Source organism: Paramormyrops kingsleyae, chromosome 10 (genome assembly GCF_048594095.1).
Source record: "Paramormyrops kingsleyae isolate MSU_618 chromosome 10, PKINGS_0.4, whole genome shotgun sequence".
Lineage (NCBI taxonomy): Eukaryota > Metazoa > Chordata > Actinopteri > Osteoglossiformes > Mormyridae > Paramormyrops > Paramormyrops kingsleyae.
The window spans coordinates 33,477,439-33,494,389 of NC_132806.1; the positions used below are offsets into that span (position 1 = coordinate 33,477,439).

General features: G+C 42.5%; 1 long non-coding RNA gene across 1 annotated transcript; it reads right to left on the reverse strand.

The window, feature by feature from the left end:
- Window positions 1–1,781: 1,781 nt before the first annotated feature.
- Window positions 1,782–6,078, reverse strand: LOC111859583 (uncharacterized). The gene is made up of 4 exons (XR_002841854.2): window positions 5,927–6,078; window positions 4,947–5,050; window positions 3,906–3,943; window positions 1,782–1,892 (listed from the first exon to the last, which is right to left on the reverse strand). It is a non-coding gene; the product is annotated as an uncharacterized lncRNA (long non-coding RNA).
- Window positions 6,079–16,951: the final 10,873 nt, after the last annotated feature.

Genomic DNA, 16,951 nt, shown 5'->3' on the forward strand with positions numbered 1-16,951 from the left:
ATGAAATGTGTGATCATGGCCCAGTCAGTGAAAGTGTCTTTCCTACCCCTAGACCCCAGAGGGTTAAGCTAGTCACAGATAATATGGCAGTATCCCCCGGAGCACACTATCCCTAACCCTATCCTGAAGCCTAACCATAAACCTAACCCTATCCTGAAGCCTAACCCTAAACCTAACCTTATGTTGATGCCAACCCTAAACCTATCCTGAAGCCTAACCCTAACCCTATCCTGAAGCCTAACCCTAAACCTAACCTTATGTTGATGCCAACCCTAAACCTAACCCTATCCTGAAGCCTAACCATAAACCTAACCCTATCCTGAAGCCTAACCCTAACCTTATGTTGATGCCAACCCTAAACCTAACCCTATCCTGAAGCCTAACCCTAACCCTATGTTGAAGCCTAACCCTAATGGGACAACACCATGGACAGCTAACAAGGGGTAAGTCATTTTTCCTCATCAAAGCATCATGTCTTCTTTCCTTTCCCCCCCCTGAGATGCTACTGGGTTCTGTTTGCCATGCAAAACCAGCCCCACTGCCCCCTCGTGTTCTGACACGGGGCTAGTTTAGCGCGGTCCCAGCCTCAGCATCGAACCCATGGGGCAGCTTTGAGGATGTTTTCAAATAAACATGTATTTGCAAATGCCCAGTGATCAGGGCCATGTCAGGCCTGTAAGTGGCATCAGAGTCATGGCCACGGTCATCCTGACTGAGTGCGACTAGCTAGCCTGAGGGTTCTGCCAGACAGTCTTTCATATAAAGCACCAATCACAGCAATCTGTCACCTGAGGCCCAGGTTACACTGCAACACCCTGAGGATGAGGGTCAGAGCCTCGGAGGAGAGTGACTCTAGACAGCTGATGACCCCAGAGGTCATCGAGACGGTTCAGAGTACCAGCACTTCTGAAAGCAGGGACCTGCTGAATCATCCAAGCATGTTAAGCAGAATGCCTTTGTTGTCAGGTATGCATCTGTAGTTTGTAAAATGACAGCATTTTGAAAAATGCATTACTTTATGTCTGTTTACTTTATTTTCTGCAACCATCACACTAGTGGCAGGAACTGCTGCAGCTGAGAAGAAACACGGCAAAGCCATCCTGAACGCGGAGGAAGTCCCGTATGTGTCACCGCTCTGGTACCAGCTCTGCCTGACCCCTAGGGGGCTTTTTTAATTGGCAAAACAGTGATATTTTCGTTCAGTTAACATGCAGAAAGGTGCCTCCCTTGCATTCGTACGATTTCGTTTCACGCTCAGAGACTGAAAATGAAGAAACAGTGCCCGGTGTGTCGCATTGTCACCGCACCCTGAAAGACAGTGACTGTTCCCCCCCCGGTTTTGCGTCTCTACATGCCGCCTGCCTGTCACTGTTGCTGCTAGCAGACAGAAAAGTCCACCCCACCTTAATTCTTTGTTCCTGACCTGCTCAATCACTATCCTCCTATAGGATATCTTACACAATTGTACTTTAAAAGCAACTTTCTGCCACAGTTTAAGCACATTTTTTGCATGCTTATAGATATTGAAGGAAATAGTTACGATTTATGGTATCGATATACACAGTCAATTACTTAAATTGATCCAACTGTTTATAGATATCACGTCATCTTAAAACTTGTCTTTGGCAAAAAAATATAATTTCGTAAGTTATTTCTTTACTAATAGTAGCTAATAAGACTTCTGAAGTGAATTAATTATTAGCTAATATACGAAGGATGGATGCGTAACTAAGCTGCAGATGAACATTTTAAAAAATATTTAATTTATAGATTATTTACGTCAAGGAAAAGGCTTGGTGGACAGGCATCGTGTCCACTGCATCCACTGCATCCACTGCATCCACCATGTCCCCTGCCCTGTATCACTTAGGACAGTCTCTCTGCTGGACAAGCTGTTAACAGAATGATAGATGGACAGAAAAGACTTAATAATTTATATATTCCATTCTAAATGCATTGCATCCCTCACCCCAACCCCTATACAGCACAGAGAAGAAATCCTTCTACGCACCAGAGCCCTGGTCATGCTCAGAGTTGTATTGATCTAAAATTTTTACAAGCAATTTGTCTGGGTTTGTAGCTTGAGAGGCAGATCGCTGCCCAGAGCTCCATCTAAAAGTTCACTGTTATTACTGCAGAGTGCAGAGGGTGCTTCAGAAGGGGTGACTTCATGAGCGCCGGGGAGAAATGATGGTGGCTGCCTCATTACGTGCATCAAGCGGCATGGCCAGCCATCGAGGTGAATATCAGCGACTCGGCCGTAACGAGCTACATATGTGGGGTGGGGGGGGGAACTCAGGGCACCCAGCTTGCTGCTCAAAATGAAGCCACTCCTCATGGTGTTCGTTTGGCTGCAGGGTCAATCCCCCCCCTATTTAAAGCACAATTTCCTGCCTAATTAGTGTGTGAGTAATAAAAAGGAGTAATGGCATAAATGAACAAACGATAACGTTTGGGACATCCACCGGAGAATGATTCCATTACGACTGTCAGTCACTGATGGGAACCAGGAATAGATTTGCTGTCAGCTGCCGGTCATGAAGCCTGAGGGTGGAGTTCCCGAAGGACTGGGGAAAACGCAGGTACATCCCGTGTTGTCGGGATCCCAGCGTGTCACTGAGCCCGGCATCCCTCAACGGAGCCACATATCCCCGAGAAGACCAGCGAACAGCACGAGGGAGACTCCGGCCTGTTATACTGAAGCTGAACGGTGTGTCTCACCCAGGTCCTCTTCATCTCCTCAGTTACCAAATAAAACACGTGAGTGTTGCCCCGTGTCATGCAGAAACACGGCGGCACACAGCATCAGGCGCCTGACAGCTGCATGTGCAACCTACCGTGTCTGTGGCTGCTGGGAAACTTCACATGTATAGTTTTATCCCATGTTTAGTAGGTTTAGTAACATGAAAGTAACATGTTTAGCGAAACAGGGACTCTACCTCATATACGAATTTGCTGTAAGATCTGCCTGATCGAGCCAACGGATCAATCACCTAAATTTAATAAGTATAACTTCCCTCTTTTGCTAAGGTTAGCCTTAAATTTTTGCATACCTTCATTTAATTGTGTTGTCTACACATCTGTTCACAACTTGTCTACCACTCGTGTGGGATTTTATCAAATATCTTATCCATCTTTGCACCATTTTCTTCTGCTGATAGGCTACACTGTGCTGACTTGCTTAGCAATGAAACAACCGGTAGCTTAAGATAAAAGATGGCTGGATAGCATAAAGTCTCAAAGTAGGAACAGTCCATTACGGCTGGGACTGCCCAACAGGGGGCTCCCTACAGGGGCGCTACCTACGCCTATGTGTGCTTGCTTGTCGCATTTAAATACCATTTTAAGATTATTTTACCTCAAATTCCATCACCTCATGTTGCAAATAATTAGCTGTTTCATTTTTCTTCACATGGCCAACGGTGACAGCAATTACAGATAGCGCAAGCCCTGCGGTTTCAGGCTGACAAAGAAAAGACATCGATTGCATGTCACCCAATATTACGTTTCTAGCCTTCATCTGCGGGAATTGAATCCACACTTTTGTACACATTTCTCTTCGCGTCGGTATATTAATTTGTCCTCTGTTTCAGTGCTGGTTAAAATTACATCAAAACTAATCTTTTTTTCTCCCACTGGATTTTTTGTGACTAAGAAACACCCCTCCAACCTGATCTCAATGCTCAGCGTACGTTTTGATCTTCTAATAGTATATGGTGTGGTGGAGAGACTCATTGGTCAAGAAATAATAGTAATTTTGACTAAATGTATTTGCATTTCTCATTGAACACATAGTTAACCATTGATCTTCCTGCGGTATCTGTCATCCATCCTGACAGGCTGTTTATACCTCATTAATAAGCTATAATGGCCCAGGCTTACTGACAACATGTAGATGCATTTACCTCTGTGCAAAAGCCAAGCCGCCATTCCCCTCTGAGATCTACAGCAGAAAAAAAAAATTTCAGAAACAAGCTTACCAAAGAAATGAACAACTCCCTAGTGTGGCTGCTGAACTGAGCTATTTCAAATGGTATTTTTACGATGGAAATGTCTCTGAACAAAGCCCTTGGGTCTTTCTCTGCCTCTAGCCAGGCTGGATTTTGCTAACTAAGAGGAAACACCATATTACATATTAGTAATGACATTTACAACAACTAGCATGTATTGGTGGACATCAATCACAGCCGTTTACAGTGTGTCCCATTTAAATTCGCATGTCATTTCCCTGAATTTTTAGTATTTTGACAGTTTGCATATATTTATGCTGAATTATGAACACTGCAATTCATGAAATTTTTGTAGAATAAGGAATATTACTAACAGGCATTGACATATTCCCTTCACCAGCTGACTATCTGTGAGCAAAATTCATCTTGTTTCTGCATAAATCTTCCAACATCAGACCTAGTAGGGAGCAAACGAGGTCTCGCCCCGTGTAGAGATCACGGACTATGGAGTCTGACACAGCCTAATATGAGCAGAGTGTTTTGGGGAAATGACTGCAGTGTAACTGCTGGATTCCATTGTGGGTAGGCCTTCAGACTGACCAGGCCTGACATGCATTGTTAGCTGTGTCGTAATTCCGTGCAGCTGTATTTCCTGAAAAGATGAGTGTGTGACCTTTTGGCTCTTTAGCTACAAAGGGACTGCAGGCCCAGTAATTCCCTGGTTCACTCGCTACTGAACGTTAGCACGACTTTGCCATTTTTAAGCACACGACTCACGTGACTTTCTCGCTTACGGTGCAGATCATATCGCCTCACACTGTACACACCCTCTTTCCTCTCCTAGCATTTCTGAGTGTGTTCATTCACAGTCCAGTGTCAAAGGTCATCAAGAGATTTATGTGTCATTTGGGAGAAAACAGGCGTTTCTGCAGAGGGTAATTTCAGGCTGCTCTCTCCTGAAAAACACTCTCAAGAACACATTAGGAAATTTCCTACCTGGAGGGTAATTTCTGTGTACCCAGCTTCAGCTAGTTAGCGTGTCTGTCAGGCCTGCCGCTGCCAGAATGCTGTCTCTGGGTTTGGAAGCACTCATTGTATACCTGTTTTCAGCAGGGGGGAAAGCACTTACAGAATATGCATATACATTCAGATCAGCTGCAGTTTGAATGTTTTTTTTTCTACCACAGACAACAGTAATAAACTACTCCCCAAGGGCCATCAAATTGCTTATGGGGAGTTTACTGAGCACGAATAACCCAAAATAAAATGGCTGAAAATGTTTCCAAATTTTGAAAAAATGAACACAGTTATTGTTATTATTATTCATTGCAGTAACAGTGGTTAAATGTATTTCTTCGACAGATAATTTACAATTATCAGCATTATATAAGCAAATTTTTATACCCGTAACAAAACTGCACTCAGTAAAATGCAATGAAGTGAAATGGAATGAAAATTAAACCATTTGTCATTGTATTGGCTGGTCGCAGCTCTGTTTGTGTGCCTGTGTCCCGTCTAGATGTTCCGGGTTTGTGATGGAGACAGAGCCAGAGGGATACGCGACAACATGGCCAAAGCTTCAGAGACACCGCTGATAAATCTGCATGCTGAGGACAGGGCTGATTAATGACGATATTAAAACCTTCCGGTCGTGCGGCGAGGACCGAAACATGAGGGCAGAGGCGTCCGGCTGGTTACGTCTCACTGAGGCAAAGCGCCAGGCAGCCGGGCGAATCGGCCAATTCGGATGCCTACCCGGTAACCCTGAGCAATAATGCCGTCCGTCTCACTGTCCCTAATTAATTCGCACCATTTACACTTAAACCCTTACGAATCAAAAATGGTTCTCGATTCACTGAAACAGCTAGTTGTTCTTCGAGTCACTAACACTTATTCGCAGTCGAATGCAGCCCTGCGCAAAACTGCGTGTATGATAGTACATTAGACACATTCTAGACAGATAAATCACGGGCTACCTGCCCGCGAAGCTGCCGTTCTGCAGACAGGTGCAGCTGGAGCCACTTGCCGGTGTTCTGTCGATATATGCTGCCTTGTCGAAAAATGCTACCGTAGTGCTAATCGATAGCCCTAACCCTAACTCTTACCCTAACCCCCCAAAACCCCTAAAACCCTTACCTTAGCCCGAACCCCTAAAACCTAACCCTAATCCCAAAACGGTGGAACTGCACATGCGCAGAAAGTCTCGATAGTACGTCTCGATAGGTAGTATTTTATGACAGAACACTGGCCGTAAACTGGCCGCTGAGCCGCGTTGTCACAGCCGAGCTGCTGCGTCTCCATCCTCACGCTCCTTTTTCCAGTATGGACCCTTTCAGCAGAGCGGAGGTTTCTCTGTAATTAGGATTTAAATTGCTTACCCGGAGTTAAAATAATACTGGTAGCCAGAAGCCAAGATTAAAATAAAGCATGAAGCAAAGTGTATTAAAATCTGCGGGTCTTAAATTAAGTAAAATCCCGTGGTTTACAACTGATTCTGTTATTGTCACCTGGAGAAATTTTAATTCCATTATAATGATGGAAAAATACGTATTACAGATACTCGTGGAGCTGGTTTGCCTTGATATCGCTGCATGCCAAAAGAAGAGTTTGGCCCAGGTTAAGTGCGCATAGAAAGGGATCCCCTAACCAGCAGGTACGGGGCCAAGGCCCAGTTTTGGTGGGATTCACCACGGTGTTGGGCGCCATCTCTGGAATCGTCGTGAGAATAGGCGTCAGGATCATGAAAGTCGATATTGAATTCACAATCCTCGGGCACAAACGACAGAGCCCAGATTCTTCCAGTTTAACTAGAAATACCGTATTATAATTTCACTGTGGAGAGAGTTATAACCAGACAGAACATTTTCCAGGGGTAATATTAGCCCCCGTGACCTGCCACACTACTAAATAACACGGGGGGGTTAATGAATGCTGCTTTCTGAAGTACAAGGTCCATGTTATATCCTATTACAATCACAGAAGCCACAAAGTAATCATAATAATAATTTTAAAGAAATCATAAAATGTTAGAAAGGTAGATGACTATGGCTACAGGGCAAGCATAATATACTTTAACATGATATAAGTAAAATAGAACCTGCTTCTCTGGGATTTGTGAAGTATGATGAAATATTATGTATTAAATGTATTATGAATGCATGAAATATATTATAAATTCCCCATGAAAGCATTTTTATCATATTTATGAGATATAGGTAATTTGTCATTCATTAGAGAAGGTAATAAAATGTAATTTATTCTCCAATTTAGCCTCCAAGCACTGTTGGGTAATTATTTAATCTGCACAATCAGGATGCAGCTGAATAAATGGTCATTTAAATTACAGGTATTCTTGTAAGAACAAGAAAGTAAAACCAGTCTACAGCAGGCAACGCTGACCAGTAACTGCTGATGTGTTTTGGTTTTATCAGTCCAGAGAGCACGCCTGTACTGGGCTGCATACGACCATGTAAGAACACGAGAGACCTTCAGAAAATAAAGCCAAAAACAAACGACGATAAGTGCGCGGAATAACTGAAAAAAGACATTACCAAACAGTGACAGCAGGACGAAACGGGAGGGGAAATTAAGAATCGATAGGGATATTAAGGGAGTCTTACAAGCGCAAAGAGGCGTAAAATCGAGCAAATACCCAGACTCTCGTCGTTTTACTGCCTGCTGCGAATTAATATAAAATATCTGTCAAAGTATCTCGACCGCAATCATACCTGCGTTGAGTAATTAAAGGCGTCAGTCTGCCGGGTGCAGCCCGTCCCTCCCCCCTATCCCCATATTTTTACCTTCCGTCATTTTCTGTACGTTCAGATTTTAATAGAGTGTGACTGGCGAAAGTTAATGATGCGCTGCTTTGCCCAAGTGATGTTAACATCAAAGCCGAAATATAAAACAGTTTAAGATGGAATATTTACTTTCTTTTAGATAAGCTAAGATATATCTACAATGCCATGGGAATTAGGTGTAAGAACAGCGTGAACGGACGGAGATGTCTCCTGTATGTCACCTTAATTTATCTTTTTACATATCTGCCTGGGCAGTCATGCAAGACCGTCTCTTATTAACTAATTAAACAGTTTAATACTTATATATTTGGACATTAAAAGTTAGCTGTGACCTTGTACCTGTGGAGTGTTTTATGAATTAAACAGGAGCACGGGTGCCTTACAGCATGTTTACCTGAGTGAATTTTTCTCTCAGTGGTGATGATGCCGAGGTAGAAATCGGGAAGTAAACACAACAGCAGGTTGCTGTAAAGTGCATGAGAAATGAGTAGGACACCTTACTGGTGTGTGGAAAAATCAGGGCTTCTGCTAGAATCTAAAACAGGACGTTTGTGGCCTCAGGACCAATTCATTTGCAGTGACAGTAAGTTGACAGAGATGGTTAATTCAGCAGGATACCCAGGAGTACAGATCAGAGACATTTATTAACTCATCAACAAAGCACCATGGACTATGAGAACAACATATGAGGAGTATTTTGGGTATAAACAGTGCAGGTTAATAGCTGAGCACATGTAGAGCTGAACACATGCATCACCGGTGCTGAAAGATAAAGAGGAAGCCAGTGTGACACATGGTAAAATATCTATGAAGTCATGGGGTCAGATATGCCCCGCCGACGTTTGTCACATAGATGAAACGGCTTTGATCGCAGAGGGAGGAATTGTATTGCTTTTGGGTTTGTGTGTGTGTGTGTGTGTGTGTGCGCATGTGTGTGGGGGTGGTATATATTACATTGTGGGGAGACGAAAAACCTGTTATATTGATGCTGTGGGGATCATTTTTTGCCTACACAAGTTGAAATATATACAGTATATATATATATTAGTGCTGTCAAACAATTAAAATTTTTAATCAGATTAATCACAGGGTTGCTGTGGATTAATTTCAATTAATCACGATTAAATATCATTCATTTTTAATCTATATTAATCGCATTTCATTTTGCATGAGCAAACAGACTCAAGAAAAAAGGGAATATATATGCACTTAACATGTTTATTGAACATCTTGAACATGAGTCGGATGCATTCCATCTGCCACAGAAATGCAATACCATGGACCCATATCTTAAAAACAAGATTTTTAAATATTTTTTGCCGGACAACTTGTCGGATTTAAGGTACCTCAGTTTAAATGGTCTTTATCTTCGTTCACTAACAATTAGCCCAAACTACCATAAATCCGACAAATAATCCAACTAATCATGAAATCCAATTCTAGCCCGGTTAATTGCCATTGTTAGCAATATCAGTTGATAACACATTACTTTACGTGTAAAACTCAGTAGCAACACGTCCACAGATAAGTTGGACGGTATCGTGTGTGCGACTGATTTAATGAGTCACAAATGAGTAGTGGTGCTTAAATAGTATAAAACTACAACTTTCCCTTCTGTTGATAAAGGGCGCAGCCATCTTGGATTCTGAACTCGGGATCCTCTGTGCTGTTCCGATATTTCTTGGATCTCCAAGAAACGGGAGCACGCATGCCGCCACTTTTGGCTTCAAAACTCAGAATCCGACTCGGATTACGAGTTCCCAGGGCAAATGGAACGCACCAAAACTGCCTGAAATGGGTTGACAGAGACATTTCATGGATCTTGAGTCATTCTGCGCTGCAGATGGGTTAATTGCGTTAACCCGTTAATTTTGACAGCCCTAATATACAGTATATATATATATGACTGCAATAAAAAAACTAAAAATAGCAAAGTCTTGTATTTTCTTTGGTTACTTATGGTTAAGGTTAGGGCTGGGTAGGGGTTAAGGTCATCATAGATGGGATCAGGGATTTTCGTATACATGAATGGAGTGTGTGTGTGACTGCAACACATCCCCCTTGTTTGCCCTTCATATTAGGTATAAAGACCCCACCCTACACCAAATTCTGCAGAAGCAGGAAAAATACTGTGAACCGTAAAGAAATCAAGTACAGTCAAACGTAGTTAAAAAGTCAATTCTGACTTGCTAATGCATATAAGAGGAAAGGATCTGGTGCGTGCAGGGCAGTGAGCGACCATTTCAGGTGAAACAGAAGGTCGACAGAGGAAATATTTACTCTAGTATGTATTAGGTCCCATTCAAACATCTGGAGAATGTGTAAACTACACACACACACACACACACACAGAACCAGGGATACCCGCAGAACCGCTGTACGATTCAATGTCCCAAACGCTGTGTGTGGTTTGGCAGGTTAGGGTGCCGTGTCTGTTACCCAAAACAGGTTGGTTTACAGCCAAGGGGGGGGAGGGTCAGGGTAACCCTACTCTTGGGCCTTTGAGTGAACCTTTTAACCCCCAGTTGGTCTAGGGACTGTCCGACTCAGCTTTCACAAAATCTGCGTCATTTTGAATAAAAGCATCTGCTAAATTAATTCAAATTATATTACTTGCAAAAGTATTAATCTAAGGTACTTAGAATGTGTCATAGCATCACAATCATTAACTGTCCAATGTGTCTCTTTTTTGTGCTCTAAAAAACAATCTTTCCTGAAGGTTGCTGGATTCTGGCTTATTGCAATGTATGTGGGGGGGGGGGGGGGAGTGAGAATTTTCCCCAAATCATTCATAAGAAGCAACCTATACTTTCAGGGACTGCCAGTACCGTGAACCTACAGAGTAATAGCCTTCTACCTTCCTCTGCAGCAGATGACCTTTATACAGCAGAACTTATGGCTTATTTCAGCTGGTAAACTCACACACAGCTGTCCTTGTAACTATTAGCCTTAATGAACTGCAGTCCCCAAAATGTCTCAGGGAAAAAACTGAGGCCGACAGGAAAGACTGAAGCTCTCTAGCAACCGAATGGTAGGCAAACGAATTCAAAAATACCAAGGGAAGGGCACAGGCTAATAGCAGAGGGAACCCGACATTATCAGGGATGCTATACCAGTCCTCAGCTTAATGGAATAAAAGAGCCTCATTTTCACCCTCCTACAATAAAGAGCACAACCAGGATCACTGTACAGCCGGCTTGAGCAAATCTACATCTGTAACATAACTCTTTTCACAGCTTATGCATTGGCTGCTTTAATTCAAGTGCAGTAATTCCCCAAGGTTCATCTCTGCACCCCAAGAGATGAAAGTACAGGCTGGAAATCACATTCAGAAAATGCATCCAGATCAATATTATGGCCAGCTAAGGCCGTAATCTCACACGTGGCACACATATATGATGCATCTATATTGTAACATCAGAGGGGAATCTGTATGCTCTCCATGGCCGCCGTGTTCCGGAACATCGTTTGATTGAGTTGGTGCATTTTACCGCACAGCTTCTCCTGCTTGATTGCAGCTCCCAGGACGCCATGGCAGAGGGAGGTTTCCGAAGGCTTGGCGTCTCCCTTAATTGCGGCATCGATTCCTCGGAGACGTGTGGTCTCATTAGGGTGGTGGAAACTGCAAGTGCAAACTATATGTCCGAGCTATTTTTTCAGGCATGCAGCTGGGGCCAATGCATTAAGCAAAAAGAAACATGACTCAGGGATTTGTGGAAGCAGTAACAAAAATAAATTCTATATGGGCAATGACTGCTGCAGCGTTGTAGCGTTTCAGTGATGAGTATTTATTCCTAAAGAACAATTAGAATATCATTTTTATATTTATTATAAGTTAGGTTATGGTTTCATGTATAATGTTACCTGTAGCCTGTGATGTCATAATTTTCTCAGTCATGATTCCATCTTCCAGGCATTTTCTTAGTTCATCAGGTGTTTGTGTATTTCAGGTAGTTCCTTGTTTTTTGCCTCCTGTCCCCTGTTTGTTCAGTTTTCCTTGTTTTAGTTTGGACCTTTGCTGTTTCTGTTAGTTGCTCTCACCTGTTCCTTGTTGCCCTTAGTTTGCAATAGCCCACACCTGCCCCTTGTTAGCCCTTGTTATCTGTGTGTATATATGTACCTGTACTTGCCTTGTTTCCTCAGTCAGTCATTGTGGTTGTACTATGTGTTAGTTGCTGTGTCATTCAGTGTTGTGCTCCTTCCTCCATCTGTCTTAGTTTTAATGTTAGTTTTCTTTGTGGTTAGTTTAGTTCTTGTTTTACTTGTTTTGTTATCAACTATTGTGTTCTGTTAAATAAATTCCTCTGTTGGGAGCCACTATGTGGATTATCTCTCCTTCATGATGTCCTCCTGTAGCAGGGTCTTTGGGGAAAAAACACCTCAAGCAAACAAGTAAGTGAAATCCTTATTTAGTTTCCCAGTAATGGCCTAGGCAGTTATGGTTAAGGTGGAAAAAACATTTGATTACCGCTATAAATTTGTCTCTCACTGGGAATGGATGCGCATGTACCTGCTATTGATCCAAACTGCAGTTACCCTTGAGTGAGACGGTGTTCCCCTTCTGCAAACGTGACGCTGCCCATGACTGGGACACCCCAAAAGGCCAACGTATAAAACCTCCAATCAGACAACAGCAATAAGATGACAAACATTCAATCGGATAAAATACGAAAAAGGTGCTTCCGTAAGTAGGCTGCTTTGTTGACTAGTAACAAAGCTAATATGTAGATGATGCATTAATATGATGTAATAACATATAGTGTATATACAGCTAGGATGCTATGAACATGAGTGATATTATTACTAATTGTAATATTAAAATATTTGACATTATAAAAATTACAATAAATTTGTAGTATACCAGTCTGTATTTGAGTTTGATTGTAATATGACTGTTTGTAGAATAAGCAAACATTGTTTTATATTGCCTTTTTCTTTATTTCATACCTTTATTTTCTGAACCTTTAATGCTATATTCTGTGTGGGGATGCAGTTCGGACACTGTACCTGTGATCAGGTGGTCGCTGCTTCAGATCCCAAGTTTTCCAGACTGATGTCATTGTTGGGCCCTTAGGTAATGCCCAACTCAAAGGCTTTCTCACAAAAGTCTCATTTTACATGTCTGCTAAATAAATGTAACTGTTAGAACCTGAAGGGGGCGACACCTTCTGTGCTTTGTTTGCGTGTCATTCAGTTGCCCTTAGTGACGTCCACGGCCCCTGTGGTGACATTAACATCCCAGCAGAGGGCCAGCGGGGGGACCTTCTGCACTGACGACACGCTGGTTTAGGTTTAACGCCAGTCTAACAGGGGAGGTGAACCACAAATTTACTGTAGTATGGATGGGAGAATACTGAGAAAAATCCATCTCTGGTGATAAATATGTCAGCAAACATTAGGCCATTATAAGGCGGCCGGCAGTTCTGGAATGTGCTGGAAGCCCTATCAGCCGTTTGATGAAAAGCACAAGGCAGGAAGGGAGAGTCCAGGGCGGCCAGTTGGCAGGGAGCTCTGACACACAGCGTCCTGGTGGACGGCGTCCTGGTGGCTGACGCCTTGAGGTCTCTTCTCACCGAACTGCTTGCTGGCACAGAATGGTGGCTTTCAGCATGATCCAAGCCCCCCCCCCGGCACCTGGAGGGGGGGATGGGCAGCGGCACATCTTGGGGTTTGCGTACATAACTGCTGTGTGTTATAAGTCCAGCGCCGCTGTCACGGTTGCTGAAGGATTTGCTTCTGGAGGCTGATGCCTTGGATAGCGGTGCCACGACAAACTGCCTTAAATGGTGGATACCAGCATGTGTCCCAACCGTGCTGCTGTGTACTGAGGTCCAAAGATAATGGCGGGTCTTAGATCATGGCGTCCGCCTGCACTGCGGTCAGCCTTCGGGGAGGATTCAGCAATGAAGGCATGTAGCTCCATTCGATGGCTTTCAGAAACAAAAATGTATACATACATGCATATATAAATTAACATGCAGTACTGTGCAAAAATCGTAGGCAAAGTAAAAGTAAAGTAAAAGTCGTTGTGTCAGTCAAGGTGTGTCTTTCACACACACACACACACACACACACACATATATATGTATACGAAACGTCAATTGTCACATTGGTTTCTCAATGTCAATGGTTGCTCATGTTTATTGTATGACAATGTTAAATTCTGGAAGAATGGCATAACATTCTGTGCTTATAAATCCTCTACATGTCATCATTCTTCAGTTTCGAACATGTTGAATTAAAAAATTAGCTGACTAAAAATGTCTCAAATCCCTTCTTCATGAAAGACACCAGGAGATACATAAAGAGAGAAATCTAACAATCGCACAGAAAATCCGCCTCCAACGCGTCCGATGGCTGCACTGCTTTCACATGGATGCCAGAAGGAAAGAATGAAGAACAACTGAAGAATGACAAAATAATTGACTTTTAAAGATAAAGAAAGAATCTGTTAAGATGAGCGTCGTTATTTTTAGTATTGGACATGATAAGTGATTAAAAAAGGGAGTTATAGAAGTGTGAAGGGGCGACACGGTCATCCTGACTGCGTATGACCCAGCACCCCACCTGTACGACAACTCAATACCTCATTGATTTTTTAAACTAATTCAGCTAATTAATCGAGTTGGTGGTGAAATGTAACAAATGCATGCAAAGGCTGAGGTGCCCCTGAGGAGTTTGGGAAGTGAATCAGGTTGGCATTGAGGGTTAGGGTTAGGGTTAGGATTAGGGTTAGGGTTAGGATTAGGGTGTTCATCGAGCCATCAACAGGATATTTTTGGGTGAAAAGAAGAAATTCTTTTTTATTTTTTGTTGTGTTACTCTTAATTTACATACCTTCTAATGTTAAATTATGTTTTTTGTTCTGCGCAAATATATATTTGCTATCCACATTAACAGCTTTAAGTATTTCCTTTGACTGTCTTAGACCTAAATGTGAGTAAAACTGAGGTGAGTATGTAAAATATATTCTCCATAGTGGTGGAGAAAGTTGAGACATCTTTGTCCTGTGTCATATTGACCTAAACTATTCTTATTAAGACTCTGATTAATGGGGTAACACCCAGAGAGGCTTTTTCCTGTCATTACTGGCCCAGCAATCCCTGCCTTTGCTACGAAAACCACATGAATCACTGGTATAATCAGTGGTATTTATAGTGATTATGGAGGGTTAGGAGTCAGACATTCCAATGAATGTCAAGATAATCTGGTGTAAGGTACTCTTTCCTGTATATAATGAGGTAAATCGTCAGAATCAGCTCTTCACTATTGGTTTCAGGAGGCTGATTGAAGGAGATTTTTCAGACACTTCAGAGAAGGACAAGGTACGGTGCTCAGTAAAGATGGAGATGGCCACACTACACATGCTCTGCACATTCACAGTCAACCCCATTGTTACCTGTCCCATCACAGGCTGGGCGAGCAACGTTGCAGAATTCCATAAAGATCTCCAATGTGAAGGCTATGCATCTCACGTCGGCTGATGTCAATGTCCGTGAGTGATGACCGTGGTACGTATGGACAGATACCAATGAAGATATCACTGGTCCCAGAGACCACTGGCATCTGTCTCAAGTGCTCACCAGTGTTACAGCACAGAAAGATGACTTTGTGAACATAGCCGACGAAAGAGAAATTGGCATAAATAAGAACTGTTTCCATTTCAGAAAAAGAATTACATGCATTCCGGACATGAAGATGGACGTGGCAACATCAGAGTTTGGGGTCCTTTTTCGTTGAAGAAATGACAACTTCTGAATTTCACTTGAATATTATACCAGAATATATCAGTAGTGCAGCATGAGGAAGTTTCCAAGCACACAAGTAAATCTGGAGCAGAAAGTTGGAAATCGTGGAGTGGATGAGCTGACCTTAAGCTGAATGAAATGTGACCAGGTGCAGGGAGTTCATGAAGACGTCCACAAAATACCAATGAGGCGAAAAGATTCTGCAGAACAAAACCCCAACAAGCTGTGTCTGCATGGTGAGAAAGTGATGGTAGCAAAACTTAACTGTATGGTTTGACGCTAACTGAGCTTACAGTAGGTAATAATCTTATTATGGAAAATATGCAGCTACATTTAAAATGACATCACACTTAACCCAACATGGGGGCTTTTCTGTTCAGTATTATTCACCCCCTCCACTAACAGGGCAAAGTCTGGATCTTCAACTCATGGATTCTAACTCTGTTTTTAAACTATGTTACTTTCTCTCATTCACTGATCGGTCCTAGAAATATATTTTCAGGTAGGGAGTAATTCTGGGTCTCATTGGGTTTTTAGTTATTGATCTACTGTCACTTTACTGCTGGACCTGAGTCACTAATTTTGTTCTCTTGATGTGTCAAAATGTTAAGAATGATGATAAAATGAACCCTAACCCAGCCTAAAGTGGGGGACAATCCACCAATTTCACACTAGTTTTGCATTTCTAATTCACCAGTTAACAACAGACGTGTGAAATAAACATTTCAGACTTACTTGGGACTGATAGCTTCACCCAGCTCCGGTGAAATCTCATCTGAATGAAGTAGACCGATGCTAAAACATTAACAGCTCTAATGACAGTTTCCTAAAGCAAACGTAAAGGCGGGCTGACTGATAAGCCCATCTCTCCTCGGCTGTATGGAAGCACAGCATCTAGAGGTTTCTGAGGTTTCACGGTAGACCCTCCTCGCTGAGCACCGAGGCTGGGATGCAGACCAGTGCAGTCAGACTGCCCACTAAAAGCCACACCTCCCTGTGTAAGGCAGCCATCACTGGGTTCAGTATTTACTGCCTCTTAAATGAAACTCAGAAGAGTGGCACTGTCACATTAATCTCAATTTCTGAGCAATGCAGGTAAGGGATAAAGGGTAAGTCACTCTCATCCCGGCTGGGATTTCCATTTAGCCACCTGCTGTGAGTCATTATCGATCTCTCAGAAAACAGAAACAAAACAAATGATATTTTCTTTTTGGACAGTATTTGGACTCTGGACAGGCGAATTCATCACCGGTCTTATTGGACTCCAGTAATAATACATAAAATCTATGATGTTCGTTCCCTTCCTGTCTCAGACACATCTGCATGTGTATTAATAAGTTATATGCATTAACCTGCATTTTAAATATGTATTTAAATATGTATTTTAGATACACACACACGCACACACAAAATTTGGTATAATGAACATCGGTAGATTTACACTAGATAATTG